The sequence below is a fragment of the Molossus molossus genome, unplaced genomic scaffold, assembly GCF_014108415.1.
Source record: "Molossus molossus isolate mMolMol1 unplaced genomic scaffold, mMolMol1.p scaffold_m16_p_7, whole genome shotgun sequence".
In the NCBI taxonomy this organism is placed as follows: domain Eukaryota; kingdom Metazoa; phylum Chordata; class Mammalia; order Chiroptera; family Molossidae; genus Molossus; species Molossus molossus.
The window spans coordinates 22,162,754-22,183,916 of NW_023425401.1; the positions used below are offsets into that span (position 1 = coordinate 22,162,754).

Genomic DNA, 21,163 nt, shown 5'->3' on the forward strand with positions numbered 1-21,163 from the left:
TCCCATTAACTCTTTTCATCCTCCCCACACCCCCATTATCCTCTGATAATGACCATTCTGTTGTCTGTATCTATGAGTTTGTTTGTTTTATGTTGTTTGTTTCTTTTTGTTTTATACCCCACATATGAGTGAAATCATGTGGTTCTTGTCCTTGTTCACCTGACTTGTTTCACTTAGCATAATACTTTTAAGATCCATCCATGTTATCACAAATGTAATGTTTTACATTTTTAGTGGCTGAATAGTATTCCATTGTATATATATGTACCACATCTCTATCCAGTCATCTGTTGAAGCTCACTTCAGTTGTTTCCACGTATTAGCTACTGTAAATGGTGCTTCAATGAACATAGGGGTATATATATCTTTATGAATAAGTGTTATCAAATTTTTCAGGTAAGTACCCAGAAGAGAAATTGCTCAGTCATGTGGTAACTCTATTCTTAATTTTTTGAGGAACCTCCATATGGTTTTTCACAGTGGCTGTAACCGTTACATTCCCACCAGCAGTGTATGAGGGATTCCTTTCTCTACATCCTCTCCAACACTTATTTTTTGCCTTATTGATAATAGTCATTCTAACAGGTGTGAGGTAGTATCTCGTAATGGTCTTGATTTGCATTTTCCTGATGATTAGTGATGCTGAACATTTTTTTCATATATCAGTTGGCCATCTGTATATCTTCCTCGGAAAAATGTCTGTTTAGGTCCTCTGCCCATTTTTGAATCAGATTTTTTTTGTTTGTTATTGTTGAGTATGTTTCATTTCTTATTTCTTTCAATGTTTCTGTGCTCTTCTAAATGTATTTCAAGTTCTTTCCAAAACAAGGCCTTAGGAACCTCCCAGGGTCAAGTATGCCCCTGGACTTGGTCCACTGCCACCTTGTATTCATGCTTGGATATCCATTCATTGATATTACACCCCTGGATAGAAGATGTGCTGAAGCAGGACCCTCCTCCACGCCATGGGTCCTCTTCTGATTTCAAAGGAGGCAGCAGTAGCCAACACGGAAAATACACTGGACCTTTCTTTTGGAACTGGGCTGTGATGAGAAGTGCCTGCTAAGAACATCTCCATCTTTTCCCTGACCCTTCTCCTCCAGTTTCTGAAGGTATAGCAGAAAACAATCATCTTTGAAGATACCAGATGATTCCAAAAACAAAAACCCATGCTTCCAGTGCATTGTGCTTTCAGATAGTCTGGGTGTAGTTCAGCTGCCGGATGAGCTGACTGATGCATTCTCCTCATAGCCCGGTGATCCCACCTCCTTGAGGAAGTCTATCCTTGGGAGCATGACCAGCCACTGAAAGATGGAAAGGGCACAGGGACCCTGAGATCACGTGGAAATTCTTCCCTGAGAAGGCAGTGTCATGAATGAGGTCTTCAAAGCAAATGACACCAAACTTTCCCAGGTGCTCCTCGGTCACCGTGTTGTCTGTCAAGGGGATGATTTTGACTTTGGCTTGTTCACATTTCAAGATGAGTTCCCAGTAAGGTACAACTGTACGCAGTGTTTTTATGGTTTGGGGGGGATCACTTTGACAAAGACCCCACTGAAATTCTTCTTCAGGCGAAGCCTCGCAGTGCTCCTCTGTACCACTAAACTCACTCCATTAACCCTTTGGGTGTGACAGCAAAGGCCAAGGAATGTTCACTGGCCCTTCCAGACCACCAGGGTGCACTTCTGGTGGTCTGGGGCACACACCATCTCGTTGTCCCTGGGCATGGAGTGGAACCATTCCAGTCGCCGAGACCTGAGATCCTTTCCTTTGCTCCGCTCCTTCTTTTCCGAACGCGCCTCCTTTGCCTGGGTGGCTTTGAGGGCCTGATATGCCTTCCTCTTTCTCAGGAGAGTTTCTGGAACCAAAGGCATCTTGTTTTCTTCACCCTTCCTCCATCATCTTTCCAATGCTGTGGCTACTGCCGAGTTTCTGTCTTCATGTATTTTGGATAGTAGCCCCTTAATGGAGGTATCATTTGCAATCTTCCTTCATTCATTGGTCTTAAAATTGATCTAAACATGTATTTTGAGACACATTGAAGTGCAACTTGTTACTTTGTTCCCTCTGCTTTGTTTTGGACCTTAGGTGTATAGGACTGAGTGGATGGTCCCCCTCACTTTTCAGTTCGCTACTATTGTTTAGTGGGCCAGCCACCTCTTTTTATGTTTCTTAAAATTTAAATATTTTTTCTTGCACATACAAGCTCTTATTTTCCTGCTTCCAGAAGAATCTTGTCTGTTGTATTTAATGCTTATCCTCTCAACATATCATATATATCATATATGTATCTCTTTCTCTATTTTTCTAAAATGCATCATTATGTTATTAAAATTTACATGAAAGACTTTGAGTTTTATTTAGCACTATTTGTGAAACTATTCATACTGATGAACCCAAAGCTCATTCAGTGCTTCTTGATTACTTCCTAGTTTTTAATCAGGGACATAGACTACATTTCACTTATTTACCTAGTTTTCCCAGTGCCATTTGTTGAAAACGCCGCCTTTCCTCCCATTCAATGGGCTCTGCACCCTTGTGAAAAGTCATTTGACCATGTGCACAGGGGTTATTTCTGGGCTCTCTATTGTATTCCATTGGCCTGTATGTCAGTCTTTATTCCAGTACCACACTGACTTGATTACTGTAGTTTTGTAGTAAGTTTTGAAGTAGGAAGTATGAGATGTTTTATTTTTTTGTTCTTTTAAGATTATTTTGGCTATTTGAGTCATAATGCATTCTTTGATGTCACTGACTTTAATCACATTTCTCTTATTCTTTCTGTCTTTACTGTCTCTCATAGTACCTTAAATCTAGTGGGTGTGTTACACATTTTATTTTGAGAATTAAAACAAAATATAAAGCCTATAGTATAAAATGTGGAATGCTCTTATAGATAGCTATGAATGTTTTCCTTAGGTACTACAAGGTGGAAAACTAGAGAAAAACACTTTTTTTTTTTTTTTTCATACTCTCACCCTAGTTCACACTTGTTCTCTGGGAAGCATATCTCCATAAGATACGAACATGTCTTTACCCGTGTGGACAGTTTTTTAAAGTGCAGTGCATGCATTTCAGTTGTGTCTGTAAGAACAACAGAAGGCAGAAGATGAGGTGTACGGAGGACACAGAATCAGACTAGAGAGGGTATCAGAAATAACAGGGTTGTCGCTTTCTTCTTGCGGTTTGTCCTGAGTTCATGTTATTGAACTGGAAGAACAAGATGCTGGGAAAAACATTTTTCAGTCTGGTAGATTACTGGAAATCTCTTCTATGTTTGTGCTTTGCAGGTGAGAAAGTTCAAGGTGGGGGATGGAATGTGTGGGAAGAGGCATACAATGGAAACACTTATTCTCTCCTGAGAAGTGGGGCCTCTTGGCGTTGTCAAGTGCTTTTTGTTTTAGTTTCTAAAACCCCGATCTCTTTGTTACAGAATTTGGCAAGAAAAGCTGTGTTTGAAAAATAAACAGAATTGTAGGACTTGGCATCTCAAAGTAGGTACCGACTTCTGGAAGTCAGTCAGGAGAGGGCAGGAGCTGTAAGGACATTTGAGATGTTACACAGATGGACACTGAAGACGTGTGCATAAGTGACCATCACCTCTAGGCTTTGTGTGTGGCAAGTGCTGACAGACACTGGTACCCAGGCAGCCCTTTGAATTCTTCTTCCTCCAAGGATGACAGAGCTGCAGGTTGCCAAACACTTCCGTGATCAAGGGAACTGTATGTGCACCAGCAGAGATACCACTTAGGGGGAAGAAATAAGGTTAAAAATGAAAGACATTTTGGTTCACTTGAATGCTAAAGGAAATCCTACGAGGAATGGCTTCATCCAGAATCAGATGATAAAATAAATTTTGGTCTCACTTTGTCCTTTGTCCTTTCATGTTAATTTGTGTAGCATATGCATTAGCATCCGGTGGTAGCTTTAGCAGTTCATGGCCAAAACAAAACTGATTTCCTAGGCAGACCAAAGAACATCAACTCATATTCGAGGCTATTTTATTTTAGAAAAACTGCCAAATGATGGAAAAAATATAGTGAGATATTTTAAGGATATACCATGTCATGAAGGAATATGAATTTTAAAACTTATAACTTTACTTATACCATTTTTACATCCTGGGTCTGGTGTGTTAAGCAGATGAATTAATGAAAAGTTTTTTTCTGTGTATATCTGAATGATGTGCCATTCATCTGTGGTGGGTGTTGCTGTGTCAGTTTGGTTAAATTGGGAACTATTTTTTTCCGTTAGATTGGCCACGAGAGCCATATGAATGACGTGTAGAAGGCTGAAGTAAAGCAGAGCCATTTCCTCTTAATGCCTTTTCACTGTCAGGTGGGGTGACCAACAGACACAAAGATGCCTCGTGGGTTGCGGCCTGTCCTTACCATCTCATTATGTTCCTGAATGCTAGCACCGTTGAGTGTCACTCTGGTTCATTACCGGATACTTGGCCCAGGACCCCTCGAGGCAGTAGCTCCACAGATGTGACTTTCTCATGGCTTTCACCTCAAGGTCTCCCGTTAGTGCCTGGAGGTGCTTGTCTAGGGAGGTTGGCTAGTCAATGATGTCTTCTCTGATCCTTCAGCCTGCCTTTCAGTCTGCACTTTCCCCAGTGACACAACTGCGTAAGGTCTAATTCCTGTAACTCCGTCACATACCACTTACAGTGGCCCTGCTCCCAGACTGATACATCGTCTAATTCAACTGTGCAGTTGTGTCCATACTATGTGCACTTACATACTGTGCATGCAACTCTGACTGTTTTTTTTTTTTTTTGGTTACCATCACTAAATTATAATTTTTTACCTTGTTTAGGAAATAATACATTTTTAGAAGGTATACATGTCTCTTAAAAAGTAATACTTTTAGCCCTGGTCAGTTTGGCTCACTGATTGTTAGAGCATCAACCCGAGGACCAAAGGGTCAGAGATTCTATTCTAGTCAAGGGCACATACCTGGGTTGCAGGTTCGATCCCCCTCCCAAGTTGGGGTTGTGCGGAGGCAAGCAATTCATGTGTCTCTCACGTTGATGTTTCTCTCTTTCTCTTTCTCTCTTCCTTCATCTCCCTCCCTCCCTTCCAATCTTCCTCTCTTAAAAAAAAATCAATGGAAAAATATTGGATGAGAATTAACAACAACAACAAAAAAGGTAATAATTTTACATGGTGTTTGGTACCAAAGTTGTTTGAGTTTTTAATATAGTTTTCTTTTGGGTGTTTCACAAAGTATTGCTGAAAGATCTAGAAGGAAAATTTTGCTTTTAAGTGATTCTGGCAGTGTTTTGTTTTATTGGTCTGCTGCCTAGAATATTGAAAAATCAAATATAACGACGTGAAAGTTATTAACTACTAATATTAAAGCTGCATGCTTAGAAACCACGTTTCTTGTAGAGAATAATGAAATCTGAAATAGTTCTCTTGGATCCAACCCTTCTAAATACGTGGCCTTCGGCATGCACTTAAGCATTATGAACCTTTAACAAATAAAAAATTTAATCATTTTCCTACATATGATTTCAAAGGTTGTCATTATCTTATGGACATTATTATTTGCGGGGATTAATATCCTGAGCAAGAGTATGATATTTCAGAACGTGATCTAGAGATGTAGTTTAGCATTATTTGGCCAGTTAAAGGAGAAACTTTCATATACTTTTGAATAAACTCATTTTTGTTTTTAAAAAATTTTTAGGACCAGCGGAAATCAGTTTTTTTTTGTTTTTTTTTACTGAGAATATTTTGGACAAAGATTTATTGGTAGTGAAATTTATGTGCACTGCTGAATGCCAATATGGCCATACAATTCATAAACCTCACAATAGGTAGTCTGAAACATAAACTAGGGATACTGGTTCCCTGCTTACATTACAGCAGGTCCTTGAATAACATTATTTCATTCAAAGTCATTTTGTGATAACATCGATGAGATGCGGTAGGAATGTAACTCTTGTTTATATCAATTAGCTTATGGCAGTGATTTTTCAACCCAGGTGCTACAAGAATTTTTAGAGACATGCCATACCCGATGATCGACTCGGGGGCACTGTCCTCTTTTCCTCTTGTCAAATTAAAATAAATGACAACAACTGCCCTGGCCAGTTTGGCTCAATGGGTAGAGCATTGGCCTACAGTCCAGAGAGACCCAGGTTCGGTTCCTGCTAAGGGCACGTACCTCGGTTGCAGTTTGTCCCTGGCCCTGGTTGGGTTGTGTGGGTGGCAGTCACTTGATGTGCCCCTTTCACGTTGATGTTTCTCTTTCTCTCTCCCTCCTACTTTATCTGAACAAAAAATGAAAAAATGTCCTTGGATGAGGATTAAAAAAAAAAATGACAACAGCCAACACAATAATAGCTGTCTGGTGTGAATGAATCAAAATTATACCAATTTTTTTCTTTTTGTTAGATCAACAAAAAATACATTTTCTGGGGTGCTGTGGTACTTCAGTAATTAGTTTATGTATGCCATGAGATGACAAAGGTTGAAAATCACTGGCCTGTGGTAAAATTGGCTTCATTATACGCTTTTTGCGACAGTTCCAAGAACCTATGATGACATTAAGTGAGGACTTACTTTATTTTCAAGGTTTTATGTTAAATCATTACTCAGGGCTTTGGCTCCTAGTAAAGAATAACTTGAACAGCCAACTTTCCAGTGATAAAAATTGTAAACTGATATCTATCTGTCTCTGTTGAGCAAGACAGAGACATGTATATAGAAAGATATGATATATGTATATGTATATATTTGCATTTGTATAATGGCAGTGAAGAGTGACCAAAAGTAGGAAAAAATAAGAAGGAATTCAACCCTTCAAGGAAGGGAATCACACTGGGAAAGATCCACATTTATACGATATGGCACTCAGCTCTAAATCCAAATCCACTTTTCACTGCTTTGCTGGATCCATTTCGTTTGCCAAGAGGTTTTAAGCTTCCCCAGTGGAGGATGCTAAAGGGACACTGTCAGCAGAGAGGGGTTTTCTTCCTGGTTTCTGTTCCTGCTGCCCCAGCTGCCATGGGTATGTGTCTGTGGCATTTATTGCCATTCACTCTTTAGCAGGTGTTTGATGCCAGTTCTGGCCTGCCATTCTCTGCCTGCCAGCTTCTGCCTGCTGACATCTGGTGAAGGTTGTCCTGTTTGCCAGTCCTGGACTGTGGTTCCATGCCTGCCAGCCTTGGTTTCTTGGCATTCCAGCGGTGGGCTGCCAACTCGTCAGTCCCTGTCTGCAGAACTCTGTTTATCAGCCTCAGGCTTCTGACCATCTAATGGGAGGCTCCCAGCTTGCCAGTCCTCCCCTACGGTGTCTAACACGCCAGCCTTGGCCTGCTGACTATGCGCCATTTCTAGCCCAGACCAAACCTCGGAATTTTCCCACCATGCAGTGGGTTGCAGCCAAATCTTCAATGACGTTTGAATCCCAGCCATCCCCCTTCTTTCCAAGTTTGTTTTTTCCTTGGGTATTTTTCTTCAGACTTAGTATATCTTATAAAGTTCTGTTGTATTCATTCTTAGTAGCTAAACCATATTGCCGAGTTAATCATGCTGTAAATTATATCTTTCTTGTTCAAACAAAATACTGAATGATACATTTGGTGTCGTGTGTTGTCATCCGCACACTCTCACTGCCCACGTCACTTCTCAGTCCCTGTAATGACAAGGCAGAAAGCTATTATCTTTGTTTTTTGTCCTGAGAATCCAGAGGATGGAATGTGGGGCTGCCAGGGAAGCTTGGAATTGAGGGAGATATTGCAGAATGTAGGGAGCCACAGAGGAGGGAGGCAGAGTTATGTACATATAAAATCTTAGGCTTTTGCTGACTCCTGAACTGTGCATGTATGGGGCAATAATCTAAGGGACCTAGTGGAAAACATGAACTGGTAGCCTGAATGTGATGAGCGGAGACTTCAGCAGCTGCTCATCCCAGCAGAGGCAGAGTTTGGAGTATGAGCCTTGCTGTGTTACAGGGAATTGTTCACCACCCTTGGCTTTTCATCAGTGTTCTAGAAGGACTGTATTTGAGGAGTACCACTTCACAGAAACACAATGAAAGTTAACAGAATCTATATAGTGTGTAAAGCATATTATCTACAATGTCTAGTATATATTTTAAAACTATTAAATATTTAAAAAGATAAAAATGACTTATGTTAAGAAAATAATGGACAGAAAAAAAACCCAGATGTTGGAAACAGCAGTGTAGAACTTCAAAATACCTGAAATGTGTTGAAAACTCTACAAGAATAGGTTGGTATAATGAATGAGAAATGAATAATTTTGAGACAAATATGGAAAGGATTAAAAAAATCAAAGGGGAATCTGAGAATGGAAAAGCATAATGTCTTGGATAAAAACAGAGTAAACGTATTGGCTGTGATCAATAGTGAATTAAAGAATGGATCAGGGACAAGATTCCAATATGGTGGCAGAGTGAATGGAAGCTACACAGACCATCTCCCAGGACCAAACTGGAATTACAACTAAAATAAAGACAAATCATCGTGGAGAAAACAACAGAGAAGCAGCTGGAGAGGACCCGTATAATCAGAGACAGAAAGAGGAGACTAAATCAAGCCTGGTAGGAACTGCGGAGGCATGAGAGGGCAGGCTGGGGGCTCATGGACAGCAGCTGTTTTAACTGTGAGAAGCTCCCTTGGGGTTAAAATCCAAAACTGGATCCACAGCACAGAGGGTTGGGACAGAGCACTAAATTAGTTACAGCCACTCATCTTGGGCTCTGGCAGAGGGAGGGCAGGCTGGACTGGAACTGTGTGGAGAGACTTGGGAGCTGGGAGAGCTGGGAGGGCAGTGGGAGTTTTGTGCTGAATCACTCCCTCACAGGACAGCAGCTATATTACTCAAAGAGCCCCTTCCCAGAGCCCCTGGGATAAGCAACAGCCCCTGTCTCAGGAATTTAACACCACCCAGCAAGGCCAGAGAAATACAAATTGAGACTCATTAACAGCCAGCAAGCATCTGCCCCACACTCTGGAAGTCCTCTTACCCTAAACACCTGAGGGATTTTTTTCCATTCAGTTGAGGGCTACACCCAAGACTAATCAAATAATTGAGACTAAAGGCCTCCAGGCAAAGAGCCTGAGGATTACTGAACCCTTCCTGGACTTGCAAATCTACCCAGGAAATTAAGACTTAACAGTGGTGTTTAACATGGGTTCTCCTACACTCATCCAAACCCAGTAGAGGGAGACACAACTAGCAGAACACCAACACCTACAGGGAAAATTTGGCAGGCTCCAAAACTCACTGAGACAGCCAAAATGGTGGAACAAAGAATCAAATCCCAAATGAAAGAACAAGAGAACTCTACTGAAGAAGAGATAAGTGAAATGCAGTTAAGCAAGTTATCAAAGGTAAAGTTCACAGTGATGATAATGAGGAAGTTAAACAGCATGAGTAAAGAAAGAGCTCAACAGCATGAGTAAGAATATAGGATCATTAACGATCAACCAATTGGAAATGAAAAACCACCAAGCAGAAATGAAGAATGACATAGCAGAAATAAAGAACACGTTGGAAGGAATAACCAGCAGAGTAGAGGAAGCCGAGGACCAGATCAGTGAATTAGAAGAGAGGATAGAAAAAAATTACTCAATCAGAGAACCAAAAAGGAAAAAAAAAAAAAAAAAAAGACAATTAAAAAACAGGAAGACAGCTTAAGAGAACTGTGGGACAATATGAAATGTAACAACATCCACATCATAGGAGGTCCAGAAGACAAAGAAAATGAGCAAGGGTTAGAGAATATATTTGAAGAAACAGTGACAGAAAACTTCCCTAACTTGATCAAGTACAAGAAAGAGCCTCAAGTAAAAAGAATCCTAACAGGCCCACACCAAGACACATAATAATTAAAATGCCCAAAATTAAAGACAGAGTGAATTCTAAAGGCACAAGAGATAAGCAACAGGTTACCTTAAAGGAACACCCATAAGGTTATCAGCTAATTTCTCTACAGAAACACTTCAGGCCAAAAGGGAATGGCATGACGTAATCAAGGTAATGAAAAACAAGGATCTGAATCCAAGACTACTTTATCCAGCAAGGCTATTATTCAAAATAGATGGTGAAATAAAGAACTTTTCATACAAAAAAAAAGGCTAACGGAATATATTAGTACAAAACCAGAACTGCAAGAAATGTTAAAAAGATTACTATAATTAGTAGATGAAATAGGAAGAAAAATATAACCACAATAAACAAAAATGGCAATAAATAAGTACATATCAATAACAACTGCTCCGATCAAAAGACACAGAGTAGCTGGTTAGATAAGAAAGCATGACTCATATATATGTTGTTTATAAGAGACCCACCCCACAACAAAAGACTCACACGGGTCGAAAGTGAAAGGATGGAAAAAAATCTTCCAAGCAAACAGAAAGGAAAAAAGAGCTGGGGCAGCAATACTCATATCTGATAAAATAGACTTTAAAATGAAGGCCATAACTAGAGAAAAAGAAGGCCACTACATAATATTGAAAGGATCTATCCAACAGGAAGATATAAACTTGGTAAACATATATGCACCCAATATAGGAGCACCAAAATATATTTAAAAACTTCTGGAGGACTTCAAAGAAGAAATCAACAGCAATACAATCATAGCAGGGGACTTCAACACCCCACTGACATCACTGGATAAATCTTTTAGGCAAAAAATTAACGAGGATACAGAGATGCTAAATGATGCATTAGATTAAATGGATTTAATAGATATCTACAGAGAATTACACCCCAAACCTGCAGAATTCACATTCTTGTCAAGTTCACAGGGGACATTTTCAAAGATAGGCCACATGTTAGGACACAAACTAAGTTTCTACAAGTTCAAGAAGATTGAAATCATATCAAGCATCTTCTCAGATCACAATGGCATAAAACTAGAAATCAATTACAACAAAAACATGCAAAAACATAATAAAGGCCATATATTCAAAACTTATGGCTGACATCATACTCAATGGGCAAAAACTAAAAGCATTTACCTTAAGAATAGGAACAAGACTGGATGCCCACTTTTGCCACTCTTATTTAACATAGAACTGGAAGTCTTAGCCACAGCAATTAGACCTGAGGGAAAAATAAAAGGGATCCAAATTGGAAAGGAGGAAGTGAAACTGTCATTATTTGCAGATGACATGATGTTGTACATAGAAAACCTTAAAGACTCCATCAAAAATCTACCAGACTTAATAAATGAATTTGGCAAGGTAGCAGGACACAAAATTAACATCAAGAAATCAGTGACATTTTTATACACCACTAATAAACTCACAGAAAGAGAAACTAAAAAAAATTCCATTTACCATTGTGGCAAAAAAATTAAGGTAACTAGGAATAAACTTAAACAAAGAAGTAAAGGACCTATTTGCAGACAACTGCAGGACATTGAAAAAAGAAATAGAGGAAGATATAAAAAAATGGAAGCATATAACTTGTTCATGGATTGGAAGAATTAACATCATTAAAATGTCCATACTACCCAAAGCAATTTTTAGATTCAGTGCAATCCCTGTTAAAATACCAACAACATATTTCACAGAACTAGAACAAATACGTCAAAAGTTTATGTGGAACCAAAAAATACCCCAACTAGCCACAGCAATCTTGAAAAAGAAGAACAAAGTAAAAGGGATCACAATACCAGATATCAGGTTATACTACAAAACCATTGTAATCAAAACAACCTGGTACTGGCACAAAAACAGGCATATAGATCAGTGAAACAGAACAGAGAACCTGGAAATTGACCCAAGACATTAATTTATACTCAATTAATATTTCACAAAGGTGGCAAGAGCATACAGTGGAGTAAAGACATAGAAACAATGTTGGGACAAAATGTGGAGGAGGGTGTCTAGGGGGGAAAAGGAGAAACATCTGTAACAAAAGTAAATTAATTAATAAAAATTTAATTAATTTAAAAAGAAAAAATAAATGAACAGATTAGGGAGCTAGAAGATATCTTGGGTGTCCAAGAGACCAAGAAGGGAGCTGCCAGTCTTGTTGCAGCCTGGGCCAGCCCTGGAACACCTTCATTTCTGCTGCACTCTATGGACCAAAGCAGTTATAGGCCAGCCTATATGTTTATGGAAAAGGAAAAAAATACATATACCCCAAGAATTTGTGTCTGTTTTTAATCTGTCACACTCATTATGTTGTATGAACAAGAAATGTGGAAGCAGACAGCTGAGTTCCTGCAACCAACTCATTGTTTAGTGTGTGTGTATGTATACATTTCTTTGAGTCTTGGTATTTTTGTCCATGGAAGGGGATTAAAATATAATCTTTGCTGGATTTTTGAGGAAGAGATATATAGAAATAGTAGAAAATTAATAGAAGTTACCTATTATGAATAATTTTATTGTTCTTTGGTTCAATCTGTTCAGTCCTCAGTAAAGTTTTCACATGTTAATGATACTTGTAGTTGATTACATAAACTTTTTTCTTTAAGTTTTATAATTTAGAGGTAGATTTGGATGTAACCTAGAAATTCTTCTCTGTAATAGTTTTTTTTTCTTGTTCCAGTTGTATTTTTGTTATTAAGTGTAGATAGGGTATATAAGTTGTCAAACCAGCAAGATATTGTTACTATTATAACTGGTCAAATCCTTTGATATTTTAATATTATGATATGTAAAGTGGTAATGGGTTTTATTCCTTGAGGTTGTCTAGCAAACACAGATGTTCATACTGTAATGCTGAATGAACTGACCCCTTGAACAGGTGACTACTCCAGTACCTGTTCTGGTAGATATTTCCTTTGCTGGCACTGTGGCATTATAACATTCCTATCTTTCTTCCTCAAGCCTATTCCCAGATGGTGGAAGGGGCCAGAAATAATGATGATGTTGGGAGTCCAAAATGCCCTACGTTTATATCTAGCTCAGTGATCTTGAAGAACAATGGGCACAACCTTTAATTTCTTTGGGCTTATTTTCATACCTGTAAATGAAGAATTTGGACTATATGATCTAAAGTTCTTCCTACTTCTGATTTTATGATTCAGAAACAGGTTTAGGGCTGGGTAAGGCAATGATTACCTGAAAAAAAGCAGAGTAGAGATTGAAAATACATCCAGTGTTCATATGCTTGGTTACATAGGCAGGAGAATGCAACCCAAACAGACTAAACTGCATGGAATGATGCAGTTAACGTATATGAGGAGTTATAGTGGTAAACACATTTACTAGGTACGTCACTAAAAGGATATTTTTAAATTGCGTTAGAGAAGAAATGCTTGCTTTGAAAGAGATTTCAGACTTAAATTAGTGGAGTTGGGGGACCAGAGGGCTCATTTCAATGGCAAAAATACTGGTCTTTGTGTGCAAAATTCCAGTAATAATTGATCTTTTCTCTTATATTATTAAAACCTATTAGCCATATTACATTTCTATTCAATTATATATGTTTTACTTTAAAATTTACATATAGCAATTAAATATTAGTTTGTGTTATTAATTAAACAAGAGACGAATCCTTTTTACTTGATTGAAAGCTACTTGTCCTTTGCTTTGATTGCGGTTCTCATTCGGGTGTCTGTTGTGTGAGCAGGCATTTCCTCTATGAGCAGGGAGTTTGTATAGAGTGCACATTGACGGGAGGAGGGCGCCTGTTTTATGTTTTTTGTTTTTTTAAGACTAGTAGGTCACTTGACTGTGAATTAAAATCTCCTCTTTGGCCTCATCTTAAGATACACATCCTTTGTTAAATTAACACGGAATTTCCGATTCCTGCAAAGGAAAAAGGGAAACCAGTTCACTGAGCACCTGCTCTGTGGAAAGCAGAGTAACTGGAAGGTGTTAATCCTGTTTTGTACTTAAGAAGTCAAAGTGCCTGCACAGGGTCAATGTCTATTTAATGCCAAAGACAAGATAAAAATGGCAGCTTGATTACAATATCTGTCATGTTTCCTGAAACTGATTCTTACAACAATGACATGCTTCAGTTTCATATATTTTGATGACACTTGCCTATAAAGAGTATAATTACTTATATACATGTCTTAATAATAAGGTTTGATAACCCAGGATAAAAAGACTAGAGACTACTTTCTTAGCTGGTTAGTTGAAAGTATATTCAGCAGTGAATTTTTATTGGCATATTATCAGTCTTTTTATTTTGTGGCTTTCATTTTTTTGGTGTAACTTTATGGTTTAGTCCTCCTGCTAAGTAGGTTTTCACATGCCTCAGGGGAATAAATATATTTGAAATAGAAGAAATAACTAGCATGACTAACTCCATTATTATTATTATTATTTTTATTTTTACTTATGGTTGCTTCTTGTATGTGCCCTAACTTGGGATTGAACTTGCAACTTTAGCATATCAGGACAATGCTCTAAACAACCAGCTACCTGGCCAGGGCCCAATCTCCATTATTTTTTGATGACTATAGTTTGGTGAAGAGATTCAGGAAACATCCTATTACGTTATGTGTTTAATGACACTAAATTCCTTTTTTTGGAAACACATGCTTTTCTTAGCCATAATAGTCTTCAGGGCAATAAGAAAACTACATGGAAAAATTGTATATTCTCTATTTCTAAAAATAACTAAATTCTAAAATGATTTGGCTACCCCTCCCCACAAAGTAATCTCAAGTTACCTTGTAAGTTAAAAAACAAACAAAATAAAAAACAAAAAACAGTAGCCCTGGCTGGTTTGGCTCAGCAGTTAGAGTGTCAGTCCATGGACCAATGAGTTGTGGGTTTGATTCCAGCCAAGAGCACGTACCTCGGTTGCGATTCATCCCCAGCCCTGGTCAGGGTCATGTGGAAGGCAGCCAATGGATGTGTCTCTCTTACATTGATGTTTTTCTTTTTCTCTTCATCCCTCCCACTCCATCTGAAGGTAAATGGAGAATAATCCTTGGGTGAGGATTAAAAAAAAACACAGTAAATGTCCAAAGCCTCCTTAGCTGATAAAGATAGATTGCATCATTTCATGCAGTCTGTGTGTTCCCCACCACAAAATATTAAATGGAATTAAGAGTATCAGAAGTCACAGACTGTTTTCCTTTCATTATAAGTTGGCTAGTCTACCTACTGCATGTCTGATTCTTATGGGTTATGGAATGTATAAATGCCCTTTGTTTTCAACCATATTAAAAATCATGTTATATCATGTCCGACTGGTATATAAAGCAATATACTATTATGTGAAAAGACGCTGACTATACATTGAAAGTTGCATTTTAAGTAAATTTCTCTTTTTATGCTTATAATGGCTTTATTGATTCAGAAGGAATTTCTTAAATTCTGTTTCACTTATAAAAGAACATTCTTGCCATCTTATATTCTTTCCCAAGAGGATATTGTCACTATAACATCATGTGTTTATGTCATCTGATAATAATATATTATTTTCAGTAAGATATTCTTATAAAAATAGAACTTAATTTAAATTTTATCCTCTAATCAATGAATCATAAATAGTAAAATGTTTTTCCCATGTAGCAGCTTGCTTCTTGACTCTATATTGCCTGGAAGAAAAACCAGGGATATCACTTAAAGTGATATCTAAGTTTGGTAGTGAGGCAGGTTAGTAAGAAGCTAGGAAAATTCCTTGGCAAATGGAGTGGAGAAACTGAGACAGACAGACAGCTGAACAAACTGGCCAAGCAATGTATAGCCAGAGACAGAGGTCACCACCCTAGGAACAACATCCAGGCCTCAGTTGTATTTCAGGGGATGCCCTGGCACCAACCAATCAGTGGAGACCATGACGCTGAAGGAACCCTCATGGAAAGCTGATGAATATTCTGCTGAGCTCCTCCCCTGAGACCTCCTCTAAGATCTCCACCCCTACAAAACTTTTAGGAGGGAGAACCTGAATGAGTGCCCTCCTTTCCAGGAACACGGCTGCACCCCCTGTTTCTTCCCCCACAGGCTTGCATCTCCTAGACTCTGAGGGACATGAGGCTTGTAATCAGGGCAGCAATGGGCAGTGGCATTTCATCCCAGGCAACCCCCTGAACCTGCCCCCAAGGCCCCCTTTTCTCCGACTTCCTGGTGAGCTAAAGCAGACCAGCCCAGGCTCATTTCCCCAGCCCTGTCTTGTTTCACTGTCCCCAGCTTTAATAGAAGTCCTCTGAAAGTCTCCTGGACTCGTGCTGTGAAACTTTTCCTGCACGAAGTCAAGAACCCACACTACTGCTGGCCCTCGGCACAACCGCTCAGGGCCAGGGCCCCTTTCTGGTCACAGTAGCACTCGGTTTAGTTTGCAGCCAGGTAAACTTGATCCTGACTGATGCAGGAACAACCAAAGCAAATCTGGGAAAACAGAGTCCCTAGTTTATGTTTTTATAGTTTACATCCATCAGTACTAGACTAGAAATAGAACAAGGTTATACTCATTATGCTATTGTGAGCCAACTGAAGCCAGGTAGGAGAGGGAGACTGTCACAGTCATAAAAAGCCATAGGACTTTGAAATTAGACCGCGTGAGTTGGATTCTTGATTCTTCCACTTATTAACTGTGTGACTGTAAGCAGATTATTCAACCTGTCAACATCAGTTTTCTTAACAGTTGACTAAGACTAAAAGTGGTATCTATCTCAAAGGGTCTGTGGGAGGTTTGGATGAGCTAACCCATGTAAAATTCCAAGTACAGTGCCTGTATTAAAGGTGTTTGTTATTATGTACAAATAGTTCCCAAATTGCCTGGCAGAAAGAACAGTCATTTATTCTTACTCACCTGTCTTTGGTTGGCGGGGTGTTGATTGATCAAGGATGGGTGGCTTCAGTTATGGCTGGTTTCTTTACTGAGGACTCCTTGCTGAGGGCTGTGTTCAAGTTTGCTCTGAGCATGTTTTCTCTGGAGCCCAGGCTGAACGGGCAGCACTGGCTTGGGGAAGGTCTTACAGCAGTGGCAGAAACTACAAGGGAACAAGGGAACAAGTGGAAAGATATAATTTTTTATCAGGAGTAGGCGTGAAACTAGCACATTGCCACTTCCATTCCTTTGCCATTGGACGAGTCATGTGACCAATTCCAATGTCAGTGTAGTATGCAGGTACACTTCACCTTCATGAGATTGTGGCAAGGGTACATGTATATCATTTACAGGGACATGAGAAAATTATGACCAACATTTCAATCTTCAGTGCTTAACAAATACTAGACGTTGCTTCTGTTATTCTTCTTTTAATTATTCTTAATTTCTTTCCTTTTTTTCCCCCTCTTGCCATGAAATTTCTGGTATGGGCAGAGGTGTTGAACCTGTAACATTCTTGCAGTTTTAGCAGAGATATGAGCCCGCTTGGCCACAAGTTCTTTTTCTCATACACTGGCTTAATTTCACTCTTTAGCACGGCTTAAATATCAAATCCTTATGAAGTCTTTCTGTCTGTGTTTTTTTCTGACTTATTTTATTTCATTTATAGTACTTATTTTCATTTGCAATTTTCTATTTGGTTTGTTTACTTATTTATTACCTTCATTCTCCCATAAGGTGTAGTCCAGGGAGGCAGGGGCTTTGTCCTGTTCACTGTGTTAGGCCAGTGCTGAGCCCAGTGTCTGGCATATAATAGCCACCCAGTAAAAATATTTTTCTTCCCTTGTACGAATAAGCAATTTGGATGAAAGGATGGATATAGGTTTATACTATATCCTATATAGGTTTATACTTTAGTTGAAATTGATTATCTTCTCTAGTGTATGTCACCTTGATGTGGTAGTTTGTTGCAAGCTTTTATTAAATAAACACATGAGAGCACTTACACATACAGTGAAGTACTTTATCTGAGAAATAGTGGTGCTCTTTTTTAGGAATTTAGCAATGATTAAACTAAACCTTCCTAACTTAATGATGCAGAGGATTAAAAGGAATCATTTGGATTCTGGAGGAAATAGCCTGAATAAATATTCCACCTTCACCAGCAAATTGCTTCTGCTTTTAGGGAATGAATTTTCTATATAAAGGTCCTTGAAAAATGTCATTTTGTTGAACATTCTTTCATCATAACGTTAATGAGAGAGAAAAAATCAATTTTGGGAGGGGGCCACTTTCTGTGTGGAGTTTGCACATTCTCCCCACATCCATGTGGGTTTTCCCTCAGTGCTTGGTTTTCTCCCATATCCCAAAGGTGAGCATGTGAGGAACTTGGTACGGCTCAGTGGTCCCAGTCTGCGGGTGGGGCTGTGTGTGGCCCTGTGTGTGGCCCCGCCACCGAAGGATTGGTTTCTGCCTTTCTCCCTCAGCAGCTGGGACGGGCTCTGGCCACCTGTGACCCTTAACTGGAAAAGTAGGTAAAAGTAAGTTGGAAAATAATTATCTTACTTGTTTTTATTCATCTTTCTTAAATGTATGCATAGCTCACATTTATTTCAATGTTTAATATTAGAAATATTTTAGGTCTTTATTTAGTTTGGTGATGTTCTTGTGACAGGAAACCTAGGAACTTAACTCTTATTCATACCAACTAGCCTGTGGTGCAGTTGGTTTCATTATTCATTGTTTTGCTTAAAGTTAGTTTACAAGAACCTATCAATGACATTAAGTGAGGATTTACTGTTTATAAAATGGGATAATTTTACATATTTTATAAATTTTATAGGACTGAGAGTGACATTACAGCAGAATTCCCAAGTTCTTGGCTTGAGGGTTGAGTACTGCCTTGCAGATGTGTCTGTTCTATATATATATTTTTTTAACGGAAACATTTTTTTCATATTAAAATATCCACATTATTTTCTGGTTAAACAATACAAGATTCGGAAATATTGGGTTTGGTATACTCTCCTTTGTACTATATTGTCATACAAATTGCATTTTATGCACTGCATACCCTTCAATACTCATTTGTAATTATTACTCTTTGCAGTTTTCTTTTAAATCAGATAGGAGAGAAAAAAAGTTAAAAATACATTTATGCTGCCTTTTGTATTTACCTCGCTATGCAGTTACCTTTATGGATCCTCTTTATTTATTTATGTAGATTTAAGTTTCTGTTTAGTGTCCTTTCATTTTTATCCTCAAAGACTCCCATTGGTATTTCTCCCATTGGCTAGAAAAATATTCTATCAGTTTTTGCTTACCTGGAAATGTCTTAATTTCTACTTCATTTTTGAAGGATTATGTTGTTGGGTATAGACATTTTGGCTGGCAGTCTTTTTCTTTTAGTACTTAGAATATGTTCTCCCACAGCATTCTGGCCTCCTTGGTTTCTGTTAGGAAATTAGCTGTTAGTCTTACTAGTGAATTTTATACGTAAGTTACTGCTCTCTTGCTGCTTTCAAAAATCGTTTTGCTTTGGTTTTTGACAGTTTGACTGTCAAGCATACAAATGTGGATCTCTTTGTGTTTATTCTACTTGCAGCTTATTGAGCTTCTTGGTTATATAAACCTACATTTTTTCCCCATCAAATTTAGAAAGTTTTTAGCCATTACTTCTTTAAAATTCTTTATTTCCCTTTTTTTTTTTTGGAGGGGAAGGTAGGTTTCTCATTATGCATATTTTCGTATGCTTGAAAATGTTCCACAGTCTCTGAGGCTCTATTTATATTTTTCTTTGTGTTACTCTGATACGATCATCTCAGTTGACCTATCTTCAATATGCCAATTCTTTCTTCTGACTGTTCAAGCCTACTGTTGTGACTTTCTAGTAAAAAACTTACTAGAAAGTTTTTTACTTTCATTATTAAACTTTTCAACACCAGAATTTCTATATGGTTCTTTATAACTTCTATTTCTTTATTAATATCCTCTGATTGATGAGACAACTTTCTCATAGAAATTAATAATTCTCTAAAATGTACATTTTTGTCTGGTTTGACCTTCCAATGCCATTAAGTAGAGAGCATTTACCTGATCTGCTAATTCAGCATGTTTTCTTCAATTAGAGGACTAGATTATTTTTACATTAGTTGGAATTAGTGGCTTAATTCCCTCTGATTAAATAGGCAGAGTTTTAAATTTTTTTTAAAGAAATATTTCTGGAAACAGTAATATCAATGACTAAAATATAAGTAAAACAAAGCGCATGCCTACATGGATATGTTAAGGTAAAAAGAAATTCTTAGGATATATCATCAAAGGCCCACTTGTTAAATATGGTCTCATTATTTAAAAAAATTGTTTATCCTTGATGACTTAGCTTTACCTTTTCTTGGTTGTTAAATTTAGGGAAAGTGATTGAAAAATTTTGAAACAAGCAGGGACATTTTTCTGGTCTAATCTGATCAGAATATCCCACAGAGTTTAATAAAGTATTTTTTTTTACTTGTGGCCGACATCAAGGTTTTTCCTTTTTATGTCTTTTGTAATTGCAACCAAATGAAAATTACATTTTATTTAGACCTTTTGTTCTTATTAAGACATTCCTTATGAAAACACATAATTTAAGGCTTAATTTGGCCATAGAATCCATGGCTTTTTGTATGCACATGTGTGTAGGATTATTTGTGTTTGTATTGTTACCATAAAATTTATAGAAGAGAAGAAAGGATTGGACACAGTCTAAAGAAGTACCTCTAAGGAGTTAATTTTCCACATAGGTATAATTTAATACCTTCAAATTGAAGAAATGTATTTCTTAAATGTTTTTCTGAATCATATGTTTTCCGAATTAAATGTTTTTCTTGAGTGTATACAATCTGAGGACAGTGGAAGACCTGATTGTACTCTGAAAGAAGTTTTAGATAAAAATTATTGCATTCTTCCAAACGATCCAAAAATAATTAATGACAATTCTTCTCAACCTCTTTTAAAAAACAGATGAAAAGGGAACTCTTACAAGCTCATTTTATGAGGCCATCATTACCCTGATACCAAAATCAGACAAGGATGTCACAGAAAAGAAAATTACAGGCAAATATCCTTGATGATCATAGATGCAAAAATCTTCAACAAATATTAGCAAATCAAATTCAACAATACATTAAAAGGATCATGCCATGATCAAGTGGAATTTATTCCAGGGATTCAAGTATGGAGCAACATCTACAAATGAGTTAATGTTCTATACCACATTTAAAAAGCCAAGGATAAAAGTAATACGGTCATCTCAAAAGATGCAGAAAAGGCATGTATTCAACATTCATTTATGATACAACTCTTAACAAAGGCCATATATGACAAGCCCGCTGCTAACATCATACTCAATGGTGAAAAGCTGAAACCCTTTCCTCTCAGATGAG

At 37.9% G+C, this 21,163-nt stretch overlaps 1 protein-coding gene and 1 pseudogene across 1 annotated transcript in view; one reads left to right on the forward strand and one right to left on the reverse strand.

Moving 5' to 3' along the window:
• Window positions 1-21,163, forward strand: part of CRPPA (CDP-L-ribitol pyrophosphorylase A) — a 227,408-nt gene that overhangs the window by 44,251 nt on the left and 161,994 nt on the right. The gene's annotated exons all lie outside the window — the stretch shown is intronic.
• On the reverse strand, window positions 1,192-4,698 carry LOC118620275 (annotated as a pseudogene).